Source organism: Dasypus novemcinctus, chromosome 21 (genome assembly GCF_030445035.2).
Source record: "Dasypus novemcinctus isolate mDasNov1 chromosome 21, mDasNov1.1.hap2, whole genome shotgun sequence".
NCBI lineage: Eukaryota > Metazoa > Chordata > Mammalia > Cingulata > Dasypodidae > Dasypus > Dasypus novemcinctus.
Window position 1 is genome coordinate 73,240,661 of NC_080693.1, and position 17,733 is coordinate 73,258,393.

The 17,733-nt window shown below is 41.8% G+C and overlaps 1 long non-coding RNA gene across 1 annotated transcript in view; it reads left to right on the forward strand.

Moving 5' to 3' along the window:
• Positions 1 to 2,099: 2,099 nt before the first annotated feature.
• The window catches only part of LOC139437268 (uncharacterized), a 96,289-nt gene continuing 80,655 nt past the window's right edge, over positions 2,100 to 17,733 (forward strand). Inside the window, exon 1 of the long non-coding RNA XR_011647005.1 lies at positions 2,100 to 2,173. This is a non-coding gene — a long non-coding RNA (uncharacterized lncRNA). The remainder of the gene's footprint in view (positions 2,174 to 17,733) is intronic.

The window sequence follows — 17,733 nt, forward strand, 5'->3', positions numbered from 1 at the left end:
TGATCTGACCTGTGATTAACAGATGTCTCCGGTGCCTGTGATGAAGTATCACAGAGTCAGGGAAAACAGCCAGGATTCCAGTAACCTCAGTAAGAAATGACGGTGTAGACAAAGGCAGTGACTGTAGAAGTGGTGCACGAAGTTTCGAGTTATCTTGGAGGTAGAGTCCCCCCTACCTCCTGAAACACTGAGTGTGGAGGATGACAGAAAACATGACTCCACGGGCTTCGAACCAAGAATCTGAAGGATGGAGTCTCCTTTAACAGAAATGGGAAAGACTGGTTGGAGCAAGTTGGACAAGAAGAACCACAAGTTTAGGTTTTCATACATTGTGTTTCAGATGCTTATTAGCTATTAAGGGGAGCTATCCAGAGGCAGTTGGGTACCTAAGTGTGGAGTTCAGGGAAAAGGTATGGCCTGGAGATAAAAACTGGGGAGTTGTCAGCATATAGATGGTGTTTGAAACCATGAGGCTTCATGGGAATGAGGGTAGGGAGGGGTTTGGGGCCACACTGGCTAAGGGTCTCTACCAGTATCTGATGAGGGGGATCTGAAAGTTCACATGAGATGCTCAAATATGGCATCTCATGGGCAATGTCTATATTTGCACCTGTAACTGTGCAAGGCACTGTATGTATATAGATGCCTCCGTCCTTCCAAGTGGGTGTGGTGCTTCCTTAACTATGTGCAGCATGCTTTCCTAAGCCTCATTTTCCCATCTATAAAATGGGGATAATTGTGGCACTTCATGGGGTTGTTGTGAGGATTTGATGAGAAGGTGTCAGTAGAGTACTTAGCATAGTGCTTGGTCCACTGTACATGCTTTGCAGATGGTAGCTGAACATGTGGTTTCTAGCATTAGTTGAGTCAAGATTCTACTCCCCAGAATGGGAGAGACCAAGAAAATAATCTCCTTTATAGAAATATGTCTCAGCTCAGGGTCATTCTGTTTGAAATTATTACGGGTCATCTTATATGCTGGTGATAAAAATAGGTAAGATATTTAATATGGGAGAGAGAACATAAGCATAAAATAATTCAAGAAAACCCCAAATAATATAATGTATGGATTTATGCCAAATACATGGAGGTAATAAAAGATCTGTAGAAATTTTGAGCAGGAAATGCTGTTGCTGATGATGACAATGGAGATAAAGATTAGAACAACAGTCAAATTTATAGAACATTTACTATGTGCCAGACATTCTTACAATTATCACCTGTCAATTGATTTAATCCTCACAACAAATGTTTGTGGTAAGTAATAATATTATCTTCACGTTGAAGACACTGAGACACACACAGAGAGGTTACGTGACTGGTCCAAGGTCACTCAATTTAAGTGGCAGAGTTGGAATTGACCAAAGGTAGTTTCACTCTGGGGTCTTGGGAACCACAAAGGCAGATCCTTGGCATTTGAAGTCATTCCTGAAGGTGTGGAAGGGGAGAAGGCAAGGAAGAGAATACTTCTGCCAGTACAGGACATTTCTTCACACTTAGAAAGGGCATAACGGCATGCTTAGGTTGAGGTGAATATTCCCATTTGCCCTAGTGGGCAGTTTGTGTAGGGACAACGGGAATGATAGGGTTATACCAGACTGTGGAGGGCTTTGTGGTTCAAGGTCAAGTGGTTTGGCCTTAAGTCTATGGTTAACGGACAGCACAGACTTGTATTTAGTAAGATGAGTTTGGAAGAGATTATCTGATTGACTTGAAGGAGGGTAGGAGTAGAGGTAGAGAGATGAGTTATGGGGCTGTTTCTCTCAACTGGAAACAACATGGCCGAATTTAAGAGGCAGGGCTCCTGTGGTGGAGCAGGTTGTGCATCAGGGTGGAGGCCGCCATGCTTGGCTCTGGGTAGTGACTGCTTGGGAGAAAAGCGTGGGATGGGAGTCAGCCCGAATGGGCCAAAGTTGTCTCCCCACAGCTGCCAGGCTGGGAGGCACTTGGCAAGTTCCTTAAACTTTCTGACCCTCAGCATCCTGACAGGAGTGTTGGGAAGACTGAAAAACAATATGGAAACTTGGTCAGACACCCAGTAAATGTTACTACCGGCTCACTCTTCCTCTCCTTCTCTGTGCTCTGCTCTCCAGACAAAGGCCAAAGAAAAACATGGCGTCAAGGATGATGAGCCACAGGATTTGGGGAATCACTGGGTGTGTGGGTGACAAAGGTGAGTGCTCACCTGAGCCTTTGAGCCTGGGTTTGGAGGGAACACCATTCTGTTGATAGATAAAGGGAAAGGCAGGAGCAGGGAGCCAGTCCTCTAAAGGCGACTTTTCTGAAGTGCCCAGATGGAAAATAGTTAAGAATCACTTTGGAAAACCCTCTTGTGCTCATAGAACATGCATGGAGAACTTTTTCTCAGAAGATCTTGGCCAGGCTAAGTGCCATGTTAAGATCATTCGGAATGATACGCCATTTATTGATAATTATGCCCCAAGAACTTCCAATGATGTTTTTACCATATAGCCTGAGTTCTTTCTGCTAGCTAAGGGAGGCTACTCAGCATTTATTCAGCATGATGTATTTGCCTCATGTTTTCTAATCAATCCATTATATTTCACAATAATCCCCTTAAACTTTATTTGAAATACACATTGCATTTCTCATAACTTCTCCACACCTTCTTTGACCTTGGAGGGAACTACTTTATTTCCCCTTCTACGTTAATTCTGCTTAGCTGAGGTCCTTAGAGATGAGAATCATGAAATCAGGTTAATTGAACCTCACGTCTTTTTAATACAGCTCCTTATTTTTTACATGTGACAGGTAGGGAAACCCACAGAACATAAGACACCTCTTTCCCAGTAGCTGTCTGATATTATGGTATAACCTTGTAAGACTCAGCCTCTTCTAGAACACTAAAGGCCTCTCGTGAACTTTGGGTCCAAAATGTTCTCACGCTCCTTCAATTTTTGGAACAGTTTGCAATTAGTGGTTTCTACAAAAAGAAATGACCTTTCAATTTTTTTTTTGGCATTTTATCTTTTTATACTTGAGCAATAAATGTGTCCAGAAGTCATTCTAGTCAACAAGATTGTCACTGGCTCTATTAACTTCAAAGAAAAAGAAGAAAAGAACAACCCATAAAAATGAATGTGCTGTGTTGCTGAGTGATTGCCTATAAACTTCTGAGATTTATTTACCCTGTAGATGGCAATATTTCCCCTTGTCTAAAATTCTTTCAATGTTCCATACACAACAAGGCAAAGTGGCTACATTCAAGGAGAACAGGGATTAAAAAGGACCTTCCGGGTTCAGTTTTTGATGACAAATGCCCACTGGAGAGGATAAAGCGTTGACAAAGCACTTGATCATTGCTAGAATTTGTTCCTTTGACTTCCTGGTAGCTAGCGTTGAGAATTGTGCATTAATAAAGACAGAGACAGAACGAGGACAGGGGAAGGGTGAGGGAAGCCTGTAAGAAGTGGGGGGATTTTCATAGTGAGAAGAAAATTCATATTTTCATAAGGCTGCACTCCTACTACAATGTATGTAGTATTTGCCATTTCCGGCATTCCTGGGTTCTTTCACCGTCTATAGGGGGCCTGACCCATTCTTGCCACCAATAAGGGGTTAGATCATAAGGTGAAGGAGAATACCTTGCTGAAAAGGAACTTAGAACCCAGTAACTGAGCTAAAGCCTTCTGGAACACTTGAAGAGTCAATCTTCAGGGAGAATGAGGTGGCAACTACTCTGATCCACAGAGAAAAGCAAACAGTTCCTCCGAGTATTGCAAGTGACCCAGGTTTAATGGGGGTTCTTCCTGATGTTTTTCTTCAGCTTGATCATAGCTAGATGGAGAAAAATGATAGGGTGTTAGCAGTTAACTGAGCATGTTGTCCTTTAGAATATTTGTAGTTGCACAAGTCCCTGGAGACAGGGAACCCATCAAATTGATAGGGACTTCTTTGGGAAGGTTCAAAAGGATCTTAGAAAATATCCAACAGTACAAGACTTATTGAGCTTTAAAGAGCAAGGGTTCTTCTTCTTCATAAGGAGTCTAGGATAAGGTCTTAGAGTTTTTCATTGTGGTGTTTTTACTTTTCCCTCTCAAATTTATTTCTTTGTCATACATCATAGTAGTAGCAATTTGTGATCTGAAATCCCAGCTCTTTGGCTGATACAGATTTTTCCATAGCAGAATGAAAAATTATGGTGGACTAAGGTCCATCAGCCTCCCATGGAGATAAAGCTTCTGCTCATGGAAACAAAAGAGCAGCTCCTCTTTGACCCTTATTGAAATGAGCAGGTCCCTGTCAGAATTACCCCCCTTGTAATGATATTTCAAGTTGTGCTTCTTGGTACAAAGGAGATGGGATCTGCTTCTAACATCATGTGGCAACTCTTCTCAAGGGTTTAAGAAATCCAGAATGACAAGAGTAGGTCTCCAGGGCATGGTACTTAATCCTCTCTTGCTTGAAGTAGCAAAATGAAGGGGAACCAAATTCTTGCAGAATTCCCTATGGGAGATGAAGGTCAAGTGGAAGAGAAAATGTGGTCAGTTTATGATTAACTGCTCTTAAGAGGCAAAGCAATTGAGTTTCTCCAGGGAGATTTGCTTAATGTTCAACAGGTTTCAGCCAGAGAAACATACCTGTAAATTCCCAGATCTTATGATGTACACTCTTCCCCCACCCCTAGCCATGAAACTCAATGTCCTGCGATACAGTAACCTAGAAATCAAATGTGGTTAGATCTAATATGGGAAGCATACAAAGAAGTTCCTTTCGAGTCTAAAATTCTAGAAAAAGAAGCAGAAAGGAGAGCATGATAGATTTTTTTTCTGTTCCCGAGCGACACACGTTGCAGTGTTATGAAATCTGAAGGTTGCAGAGACCCTTTCACAAACCATCGTGGCCCATGAATTCTCATTTTACAGAAAAGAAACTGAGGCTCAATCCTTTTTTGAAGAGTGAGATCAGAGCAAGGTTTCTACAGTGTTTAGTGGAGAACAAATATTAAACAATATTTATATCAGAATCCAGCTCTCTAAATGCCACTTGGCTGATTCACTTCATAAATAATTTATAGAGGAGCCAACATTTCCCTGTTGTCATAACTACAAAACTGTGTGCTCATTTCCTGGAACTCAGATAGTTGTTATGGGCAAAGGCTTAGTGGAATGATGTGGATGTGTCCTCACTGCTCAAGGACCTATTAGTTCAATCTGTACTTTACTTGATGTAATAGGTTTTTTTGTTGTTACATAGCAATTGTGCATCTATTCGGGTCCTGGGGAAACAACTTCATCAACATCATCATTGGGTCCTGGGAAAACAACAAAACCTCACCTACCTGCTTGTTTTATGAGCAAAGCTTCCTGTTATATGATCCTTAGAGCATTACCTTCTTGAGATCTCATTAGATCTTCCTCTATATAAATATTTCTTGACCAATGAAGTTGGAAAAAATTGATGTTAAGCAAATTCACACTACTAAAATTTTTATTTACCTTCAAACTCCTCAGAGCCTTCATAAGCTCGTGTGCATTATGAATCTCCTAGAAGGTAGATGTACCATAGTGTTTTTCTTTTTCTTTTCTTTTCTTTTTTTTTTTTTGTTATAGACACCTTTTTTCACTTAGCATCTTGAGGGACTGGTGTTCCAAGGGGCATACTTTGGGATTGCTGTATTAATTCAACTTTTGTCTTAAGACAAAGTTCTCTTGGCAGCTACCTGTTACTGAAAAACAAATGAACAACAAGGTTTTAACAGGAAAGCAGTAATTAGACATAAAGTCCAAGAATTTGCCTTACGAAAAATCAGGTACATATTTAGGCCCATGGGTGGCTACGTCCTCACATTTTGCTCTTTTGTAAAAGATCTCTATTGATGCAATCCATAAAGAATAACTAATCCATACTGCTATTTCCCCATTGTTTTTTAAAATTAGAATTTAACTTTTACTCCAAAAATCATAGCCAGGTTTGCAAGTGTGATTTTTACTAGCCCTCTGTACATAGAATAAACTACCAGAGCAGTGGTGTTTCAGCTACCGGCAGGTAGCACTTTACATAGAGAGTCAGTGACAGGTGTGTGTTACAAGCCCAGCCTATTTTAAACGCAAAATAATGCTAGCGAATTTTGTTCAGATGAAAGCTGCTGGTCCCAGCAAAGGAGGCTGTTCAAGTGTCCCTCTTCCCTCCACTTTTCTATCAAAGAGGGGCACTATGCAGAGGGAGTTTCTAGGGAATCCAGAGCTGAGCCAAAGCTGTTGTTGAGATATGCCCAAGGACTGGAGCCCTTAACAAAGTATTGCAGGACTCAGGGTCCTGGGTTTGTCTCCTTAAACTTCTAGTCTTCCTTGGAGCTTAAGGACCAGATAAGACTTGGAGATGCCTCCCTCCTGGTTATGATGTGGGCTATGGGTGGAGGGCTCTTTGTCTCTTCAGAGATAACTAAGTTGTTTGACTTGTGGGTGTGGAACGGTGGGGGGCTGCAGTCCTGCCCTTGGGGACTGGCAGCGGCTCCAGTCCCAGGAAATGTTTAACAATGCGGGGGCTATAAACTTTAAGTATTTAGGGGAAATGCAAAAACCAAATGTGCTAAAGGCTTATCTAGAATGTCTGGAGTCCATGCTAAAAGCTTACCTAAGATGTGGAAGATATATGCTAATTGAAGCCTATTGAAAACTGAAACAAAGAGACCATTTGGCCTTTCCTTTCTGTATAAAAGACGTTTGAAAATCTTGTTCAGGGCTCGGGATTCAAACTGAAAGCTCCCGAGTCCGGCCGGCCGTCAATAAACCATTTTTCCTTCTCAAAATCATTGCTGAGTCCTGGCCTCTCTATACTCAAATAATTGAACTTCTCTTAAATTCCACAACAGTTAAACCTCTCTTACTTTTCCTTCATTCTGCCCTGGGATGGCCTGGAATAGATAGTTTAACCTTGATTTTTGAGCTCTAGGAAGAAACTTGGTTATTTGCGTGGCTCTTTCACCTGGGTTCACTTTTCTTTGCTGCTTCTTTCCACCAGGTATTGGCTTAGATTCAGGTTTGAATCCAGGAGAAACAGACTAAGGAGACCACTCAATCTTCTCTTTCTTGGGCTCAGGGCAGAGGCATAAAAAGAGTCTTGGTGGTTCATATGTAGGAACGTCCCACACGGAGGCTTAGGACCAAGGCTTGTGATGGACAATGAAGGGGTTTTCCTAGAAAACCTTTGGTCTTAATAAATGGATTGGGGATTTCAGACCCCGAATCGTGGTTCTCTTCTCTCTCTGTCTCTTTTCAGCAGAGACTCAAAAGTAGTTTTGAGTATGTTCCACCAGCTAAAACACAAGTATCTTAGACACCTGATGGATGTGGGCAGCTAAGAGCATTTTGGAAAGGTCCCTCTTCCCCTTTGGAGAGACTGAATCTACATCAGAGCATAATGAGTAATTGCTCTTTAGCAGAAACATGTGCTTCCAAATAAATGAACAAATGAACCCTGAACTTCTGAAATAGTCCCATAGTCTGACTTTGAATGCATTTCAGCTGTCACCTCCCAAGAGGCCTGGATCAGCTTATGAGATTCTGGGAGGACAGATGTTTCCTGCCTGGACTCCCTGATGGTGCCGGCTCTGTGCCTCCCTCAAGGCCAGTAAGTAATCTGCCATGCAAGTTTCCAGATCTGACCAGAAGATGGCACAATGTGAGAATTTATTTCCCATTTCATTAGAAACAAAAGATTTCTGTTTTTCATATTGATGAAACAAGGGATTTCATTTTCATATTCAAAGCAGAACTGGGAAAAGACCAAATATTATAAAAGACCCTGATTCATATCCTCAAAATTCTTACAGTCCTTGGGGGTTATTTTTAGGGGAGGTCTTGGCAAAACACATATACACACACACACAGGCACAACAAGTCTCATGTGTGCATTCTGGGAATTTAAGGGACAGCTTACCATGTTATTTTCAAAGAAAGTTACAAAAACAAAGCCCTTTCTGTTGGTGTAAATAACAAGATGGGGTAGGGACTGGGAGAAGGGCTTTTTATTCCTTTTCCAGAAAGAAACGGTTTCATGATTCCATTTCCATGACCTTTCTTGTTGCTCTGAAGGAACAGAAAATTCCTGACTTGTACAATAGGACCTTTCGATATTTCTTCTTCTCTCGGAATTTCAGAGTTGGAAAGGATTTTTGAGGACATTTCGCTCAGCATTTATCCCGCCTGGGAATCACTCAGGATCTCTGTGATGGACAGCAGCAACATCGTCTACTTGCAAAGCGCACGAGGTTCAACAGTGGCACCCTCACATCTGTCATTTCCCATCCTTGTACTCACCAGATGGAGTTGTAACTTTCGCCATACTGCTGCCACGTCTGCAACTCCTAATCATGCACATTGAATACTTTAATGATTTGTTCCTGCAATCGGCATTTACCCAAGGCTTCCTGCCAGGCATTTGGTGGAACAGGTTACATGTCCCGCCTCACTGAATCCACAACCAACACCTGAGACAGATCTGGTCATTCTCTCCCATTGGCAGGTGAGAAAGATGGCATTCAGAAAGATGAAGCACTTTGCCGGAGCAAACATAACTAACAAGTGGTGGTGCAAGTGGGGGAGCTTACTTTGAGCCAGGTTTGCCAGACCCACAGGTCACACCCTGTACTACAACCTTCTCTTGTCTCCCAAGTGTCTCTCCATGTGGATTGCCCAGGAAGGATCTTGCCTTCTCACTCTGCCAGTTGAGCATTTTCAGTGGAGCCTTGTTAGAACTATCTGCCTTTTAGGGGACCTGGATGTACCTTGTGTTCTACAGCTTCACAATCTGAAGACTTCCTCTTCTTCCACATGACAATTCTTCAAACATTTGCATACCCTGGCATGCATTCTCTTCTATTTTTTTTTAGAATAAAGAGACCAGGCTTTCTGAACAACTACTATTAACAGACATGGCTCTTCAGCTCACTCTCCTGTTGGCACCTTCTGTAAGCTCCTTAAATTGTCAATGTCTCTTTTTAAAAAGTGTGACCAACCATGCCAGAGAGCAGGGGGTGTGGCCCTGTCCTTGAGGTACACAGTGCTCTCTCAGGAGTCAGGCCAGCTGGGTTCTGATTCTATTTCTACAACACAACAGCTTAACCCCTTTGGGGCTCCTTGTTTCTAAGTCTCCTTTTCCCTGTGGTAAGCTTCTGAGACTTGTAGTGACCCTTTGGACCTCTGCCTTCCCCAGTAGACTCTGCTCTGCCAGGCCACAGCTGTTCTGCTCACTTCAGAATCCATTTCTGGCCTGGGGTAACTGCTAAATTGATAAAATAAAATAATGGATCTACAAAATGGGGATAATTACACTTCTCTTCCTTCTTCACAGCATAGTTGCATGAAACCAATGAGGAAATGCTGCATGTAAAAGTACTCCAAAATACTAAAAAAAAAATGCCATTATCATTATCAAGAGACTCAATTATATACTCTTTTAAAAAAAGTTTTTATGGAATGTGACACTCCCTAACTATTTATTCATTCATTTATTCAGTTGGTCATTCATTCTGTCTTTATTAAGAGCCTACTATTTGCTCAGATACCATAGTTTAAAGTATTCTTTATAGGTTCAGCAAATCCTTCTTGTCTACTTGAGCTGCACTATTTTCCTCATCCTAATTCTGGCAGTTTTTCTGTTGTTCTATTCACTTATATCACTTACATGTGTAAAACCTAAATCAATTACTTTTCCTGCAGATTGCAATGAATTAATTTGGTTTCAACGTGTGTTGGCTATTCACATGAAAGCCATGTGCTTGTTTTTGTCTGTTAGCTTGAAAAAATATATTTGCTAGAATAGGGTTTGTTTCAAATACAGGTAAAATGGTTTAATCTGTTTTTATTGATTAAAACAAGTGAAAGAAAATGGCTTAAAGAGACTGAACTACACCGGGGGAAATTTTATTGTAGTTGAACGTAAACAGTTCCTAGATTAGTTTGTCCATTTTAGGCTTAACGGAGACCGAGGAGTAGGGATATTTAAAGAAATCAAGACTGGTGGTGATGGTGTATTTTCTTTTCCACTAGAAATCTTTTGAAGTAGGTGAAATGCTTTTCTACTTTCTAATGGTTCCACAAACTGTGTTCCATGGAACTTCATCTAATTAGATTCTGCACAAATAACCTAGTCTACCACATACCCCTCTGGGAGATTCATAACGTACAGTAAAGAAACCTAAGGACTACTTAGGGGCTCTCTCAGTTTCGCGGGTCATAAGCACCTGCTCCCCTGTGTCAGTCTCTTGGTGACAGACTCACTCACCTCTCCAGTTTCAGATCTCAGTACTATCCATCAGCTGATGAAGGATGTCTTCTTCTTGAGCGTTCATACCTTGCTGGACCTAAGGTCTCCAAGCCACAGTCAGGGACTCTATGCCAGCATCCCCTCTGGACCGAGCATGACCTCACATTTAAAACTCCCCCTAAAAGAGAGGAGTCCATCAGTGCTCTTTATTTTTATTTTTTTTCATTTCATTCTTTTTTTAAAAAAATTATTTATTTATTATTTTTTAAAAATTACATTAAAAAAAAATATGAGGTCCCATTCAACCCCACCGCCCCCGCCCTCCACTCCCCCCACAGCAACACTCTCTCCCATCATCATGACACATCCATTGCACCTGGTAAATTCATCTCTGAGCATCACTGCACCCCATAGTCAATGGTCCACATCATAGCCCAGACTCTCTCACGTTCCATCCAGTGGGCCCTGGGGGGATCTACAGTGTCCCGTAATTGTCCGTGAAGCACTATCCAGGACAACTCCACATCCCGAAAACGCCTCCACATCTCATCTCTTCCTCCCATTCCCCACACCCAGCAGCCCCCATGGCTACCGTTCCCACACCCATTCCACATTTTCTCTGTGGACATTGGATTGGTTGTGTCCATTGCACACCTATGTCAAGTGAGGGCTTAGATTCCACATGGGTACTGGATGCACTCCTCCCGCTTCTAGTTGTAGACACTCTAGGCTCCATGTTGTGGTGGTTGACCTTCTTCAACTCCATGTTAGCTGAGTGGAGTAAGTCCAATAAATCAAAGTGTAGGAGCTGAAGTCTGTTGAGGCTCTGGGCCTGGGTGTCATATTATCAGTCCAGAGATTCAAATCCCCTACATATATCTTAAACCCAGCACCAACTACAATTCCAATAAAGTAGCATGCAAGTCTTGTGAAAAGAGATCCCCTCTGAGTCCAATTCCATCACGCAGAAACACCAGCTCCAAAGAAGGGCCATCTGTCATGGCAGTGAACCCCTTCTGCCATGACCATAGAACCCGTGGGTCTCTTTATCCCTCAAAAGAACCAATACCTGGGGTGTATCTACCTTATCTGTCTCTTAGACTCTGTTCAGTTGTACATAGGGGTATTCCTTCTGACAACCTCCAGACTCTTTTTTAGAGACTCACAGGCTTATAATCTCATTTCTCCTTTCCATTTCCCCCTTACATTAGGTCAAACCGCTTCCCGAAGTCATGTTATTATATGTAGACAGGTATATTCTGCTGTTCCACATTGAATCTTTAATTCAAGGTATTTTCTAGTTGCTTCTTCAGCTGGTATGTGGTAGTGATCCCTCGGTGCCAGGGAGGCTCATCCCCGGGTGTCGTGTCCCATGCTGTCCCTCCATAGTGGGCAGCTGGTGTCTGAGTCTTCCCTCATCAACATCAGTCATTTGGCCTTGATCTCGACTCATCCTTTACATGGGTGGGTAGCCGGATCCATGGAATAAGCTCAGCGTGTTAGGAGATGACAAAGCATAGAAGTTTTGTATGTGGACTCTGAAGTCATGCTAACTTTGGTTCTGGCCCCACTTCTGCCGATGAATATTTAGTGATCTCTGGCAAGTGCAAGTCACCAAAGTTTTCTAAGCTTTGGTTTCCTCATTGTGAATAGAAAGTTACAAACCTATACAATAGGGTACCATAAATAATAGTGTAATTATGAAGACAAAGGCTTAGCACAATGTCTGGCACAAAATAAGTTCTCAGTATATAATAATAAAAGAAAGGAGGCATCGAAGATAGAACTCCAGGCTTCTGGACCCTCCATCTCCAGTGCCTGGGGTCTGAGCTCATAGCTCTGTGGAAACAGGCTCTCTGTCAGGAACATCAGGTACCATCTTTCCATGAGACCAGGCTTTCTCAGCTGTGGCACTACTGATGTTTTGGGCTGGATAAATCTTTGCTGTGGGCAGCTGTCCTGTTTGTCAGGGATCTGGCCTTACCCACTAGATGCCAGCAGCACACACACCCCGCCCCCCATCCCAACTGTGACAATAAAAATATTTCCACATATTGCCAAATATTCCCTGGGAGGCAAAATAGCCCCCGCCCCCTAGTTGGGAACCACTTCACTAAACTTTAGCTGAGTTTAGACCAGAAACAGATTGCAGAAGCGCAGAGAGCTTGAACATAGTTTAGTACCTTCAGCTAATCAGTTTCTGCTAGAGCAAAACTGCAGTTTTCATCCCACTTTTTGTTTGTCCTGTTACACCCCATCACACATCAACATCAGGACCTGCATTGCTAAGGAAATAAAATGTTTATTTAATAATAACAATAAAATATTTTCCCATAAGAATTATTAAAATATTTGAAACTATGAACTAATCCTAGAATTATAAAGCAAGAACAGATTCCAGAAAGCAGGGTCAGCTAAAAAAGAAGGGGATAAATGCAGTCATTCATGGAATGTATTCTTTTTCTTTCTTTGTTTAAAAAAGTATTTTTGTGGTTTTATTATTTATGTTTAAATCTTTAATGTAATTTATCCTGGAGTATGGTATGAGATAAGGATCAATTTTGTTTTTTCATTCCAGATGGCTGAACTTGTTCCAAGTCAGAAAATTCCATATTTTCCTGACTGATCTGAAGTAGCACCATATTTTACACTAAAGTCCCCTATGCCCCTGACCTGTTTCTGGAATTTCTGGTCCATTCTGCTGTCCATCTATTCTTAGGCCATCTCAGTTGGTGACTCCTGATTTATGGGGCACTTACTGTTCTGTGGTTTTAGTTTTGCAATTGAAATAAGATGTAATTTACATAACATAAAAACAACCATTTAAAAATGTGCAATTTGGTGGTTTTTCTTATAGTCACAAAGTTGTACAACCATCACCACTATCTAGTTCTAGAACATTTCAATCACCCTGTACCCATTAACAGCTACTCCCAAATCCCCCCCTCTGCCCTTGCTTTCTTGACAATCACTAATTTACTTTCTGTCTCTATGAATTTGCCTCTTTTGGGTATTTCAGATCAATGGAATCATGCAGTATGTGGCTTTTTCTGCCTAGCTTCTTTCACTTAGCATAAAATTTTCAAGGTTCCTCCAGGTTGTAGCATGTGTTCTTTTTATGGCTGAATTCTATTCCATTGTATGGACAAACCACATTTTGTTGAACCACTTATCAATTGATGGGCATTTGGGTAGTTTCCATTTTTGGGCTATTATGAATAGATGTGCCTTGAATATTCACAGACAAGGTCTTGATTGAATATCTTTTTTCAATTCTCTGGGATATATAAGTGGGTGTGGAATTGCTAGGTTTCATGATAACTATTTTTAACTTTTTGAGGAACTGCCAAATTGTTTTCCAAAGCACTTCTCCTTTTATTATTTTATTTTTTGATTCCAGCGATCCTACATGGTATGAAATGGTATCTCATTTTGGTTTTGACTTGCATTACCCTAGTGAAAAATGATCTCTTCATGTGCTTATTGGCCATTTGTATTCCTTCTTTGAAGAAATGTTATTCAAATTTTTTGCCCATTTAAAAATTGGTTTATTTGTGTTTTTTTTTTTTCGGTGTAAGAGTGCTTTATGTATTGTGGATGCTCAACCCTTCTTAGATATATATTTTGCAAATGTTTTGTCTCATTCTGTGGGCTATCTTTTCACTTTTTCCATGTGTCCTTTGATGTACAGATGTATTTAATTTTGATTAAGTCCAACTTAACTATGTTTTTCCTTGTTTGCTTGTGCTTTTGGTATAAAATCCAAGAAACTGTTGCTTAACACAAGGTCCTTAAGATTTATTTATACACATTTCCTTCTAAGAGTTTTTTTTTGTCTTTATTTTTTTAATGTTACATTAAAAAAATATGAAGTTCCCATATATCCCCCATCCCCCTCATCCCATTCCTCCCCCCATAACAACAACCTCCTCCATCATTATAAGACATTCATTGCATTTGGTGAATACATCTCTGAGCACTGCTGCACCTCATGGTCAATGGTCCACATCATAGCCCACACTCTCCCACAGTCCACCCAGTGGGCCATGGGAGGACATACAATGTCTGGTAACTGTCCCTGCAGCACCACCCAGGACAACTCCAACCCCTGAAAATGCCCCCACATCACATCTCTTCTTCCCACTCCCTACCCTCAGCAGCAACCAAGGCCACTTTCTCCACACCAATGCCACATTTTCTTTGATTACTAATCACAATAGTTCATGAATAGAATATCAGTAAGTCCTAAGAGTTTTATAATTTTAGCTCTTACATTTAGGTCTTTGATATTTTTCAGTTAGCTTTTGTACAAGATGGTAGGTTGGGGTTCCACCTCATTCCTTGGCATATGGATATCCCTGAATGGAGCCTTGGCTTACACGCTTGTGCTGGGAAGAGACCTAGCAGAGCCTTGGCAGCTACAAAGTTTTCAGATGGGAACCTGGCTACTTAAATACACTTGTAAGCATGTACAGCTGGAGCTGTGATATGGACGTCAACTGTCAGTGGACAAATTCTCATTCTAACACCACCAAGGGACTCTTAAATTATCATGACTGCTTTGCTGTACAGAATTCTGAGGCTTCAGATTATATTCCCGTAAAGGGGGGCATTGGAGACATCTTTTAGGCAGATTGGGATATGGGCTGTAATGGCATTTGGGCAATGGCGTTTGGCTTGCAGCAATCTTGCAACATCGAATCCTGGGATTGAAGATGGATAATGCAATGACAGTGTCAGTTAATGGTCTAATTTCAGGGAGGCCAGCAGGCTTTCCTCTAGGGAATGCCTCTCTCCTTTCCTGCATGCCACAGGCGCTTAAAAATATGAGACCTACTAGACCAAGAAAAAAATGTCAAAAATTCAACCCTTCTACAAAGGAGATACAGAAATTAAACTGAGTGGCGCAGGGAGTTTTACTCCTAGTCAGCCATGGATAAGCTGTTTTTTGACCCTTAGTGAATCATCAAGCCTCAGAGAGCTCTAGAGTCTTGGATATCCAAAGATTTAATTAGGACCAATATTTTTGACAAGCCCTCTCCATTTCTCTTGGAAAAAAATTCATGGAAGAGCAGCTAAAATGTGAGTCCCTTGATCCTGAGGTCAGGTCAAAAGGTCAGCCAGAGGGGTGCTGATGCAAAATACCAGAAATCTGTTGGCTTTCATAAAGGGTATTTATTTGAGGTCAGAGCTTACCGTTTCCAGGCCATTAAACATAAGTTACTTCTCTCACCAAAGTCTATTTCCATGTGCTGGAGCAAGATGGCTGCTGAAGTCTGTGAGGGTTCAGGCTTCCTGGGTTCCTCTGGGCTGAGCTCCTCTGTTTTCTCCACAAGGTAAGCTGTAAACTATCAGGCGAATGGCTCTGTCTCTCTCCCTGGGGTTTCTGCCATGTCTAAGGAACCATCTCTAATCCTCTGTGTTCTTTTCCTGGCTCAGGTCCTCTCTTCCCAGGCTCCAGCATCAAACTCCAGATCAAAACTTCAACATCAAAATGCCTCAACTCTGTTCTTTACCATGCCTTTTTTTTGTCTTTATTTTTTTTTTAATGTTACATTAAAAAATATGAGGTCCCTATATATCCCCAACTCCCTCACCCCACTCCTCCCATAACAACAACCTCCTCCATCATCATGGGACATTCATTGCACTTGGTGAATACATTTCTGAGCACTGCTGCACCACATGGTCAATGGTCCACATTATAGTTTACACTCTCCCCCAGGCCACCCAGTGGGCCATGGGAGGACATACAATGTCCAGTAACTGTCTCTGCAGTACTACCCAGGACAACTCCGAGTCCTGAAAATGCCCCCACATCACATCTCTTCTTCCCACTCCCCACCCTAAGTGGCTACCATGGCCACTTTCTCCACATTAATGCTACATTTACTTTCATTATTAATCACAATAGTTCCAGAATAGACTATTAGCAAGTCCACTCTAATCCATACTCTATTCCTCCATTCTGTGGGCCCTGGAATGGTTATGTCCATTCACCTTTATATTGAGAGGGTGGTTAGATTCCACTTGGATGATGGATGCAATTCTCCTGCATGCAGTTGTGGACACCCTTGGCTCCCTGGTGTGGTGGTTGACCTTCTTCACCTCCCTGTTAGCTGGCTGGGGTAAGTCCAATAAACCAGAGGGTAGGAATTGGAAGTCTGTTGAGGCTCAGGGCCTGGCTATCACATGGACAGTCCAAAGATTCAGGTCCCCTGAGTATACACCAAACCCCAGCACCAACCACAGGTCCAGTAAAAGTAACAGGAGAGGCTTGTGAACAAAGATCACATCTGAGTCCAACTCCATCACACTCAGGAACACAAACTCCAAAGTAGGGTCAACTGACATGGCACTGAACTCCATCTGCCATGACCATAGAACCTGTGGGTCTCTGTAGCCCTCAGAAGAACCAATACCTGGGGTTGTGTCTACTTTAGCTGTCTCTGGGACTCTGCTGAGGTGTGCATAAGGGCGACCCCTCTGATGACCTCCTGACTCTTTTTTGGAGACTTATAACCATATAAACTCATTTGTCCTTTCCATTTCCCCCTTTTATTCAAGGTCAAAAAGCATTTTAAACTCCTGATATTATGTGTAGGCTGAGATATTCAGCTGGTCTGAGTCAACCCTTTTATTCAAGGTCATTTTCTAGTTACATCATCAGCTGGTACTTGGTGGTAATCCCTCACTGCCAGGGAGGCTCATTCCCGGGAGTCATGTCCCATACTGGGGGGAAGGCAATGCATTTACATGCTGAGTTTGGCTTCAAGACTTTTACCATGCCTTTTATTTGTTAGTCCCCACCCACCAACAGGTGGGGACTAAATGCCCTACTGACATGGCCCAATCAAAGCCCTAATCATAACTTAATCACACCCAGATACAGACCAGATTACAAAATAATCCAATATCTATTTTTGGAATTCATAACCATATCAAACTGCTACACTCCATGCTCTGAATTCCAAAAAGACTTTACAATATTTGAAAAAAACCTTAAATCAGTAACAGTGCAAGTACTAAATCATATCACAATCAATTCAAAGAAATATAGTTTGTCTTGGGGCAAAGCCCTTTATGCTATAGACCTCTGAAACTTACAAAACAATTTATCTGTTTCCAATACAAAAATGGACAAAGGATAAACATTTTCATTACAATAAGGAGAAATTGGGAGGGAAACATGAGTCATGGGTCCTCTACAGTTCAGTAAACCTACAGGGCATCCTCCATTCAATTCCAGTCTGAGAGTCATTCTTAAGATGATGGTTTCTTTTCCTTGGTGCCTTATGGGAACCCACCCTTTCCATATACTTGCTCAATAGCCATTTTCTTGGTTCTACCATCATCAAGCATCTGGCTATCGACCAAGCTCCAGACCTCACCCTTCAAGAGTGTTGGGGTGATTGCCACACCTTACCCAATCTTTGGGTTAGAGTCTTAACCCCCCCTAGTACAGTGATGTGAAGACAATGTTCCCCCTAAACTTTGGTATAC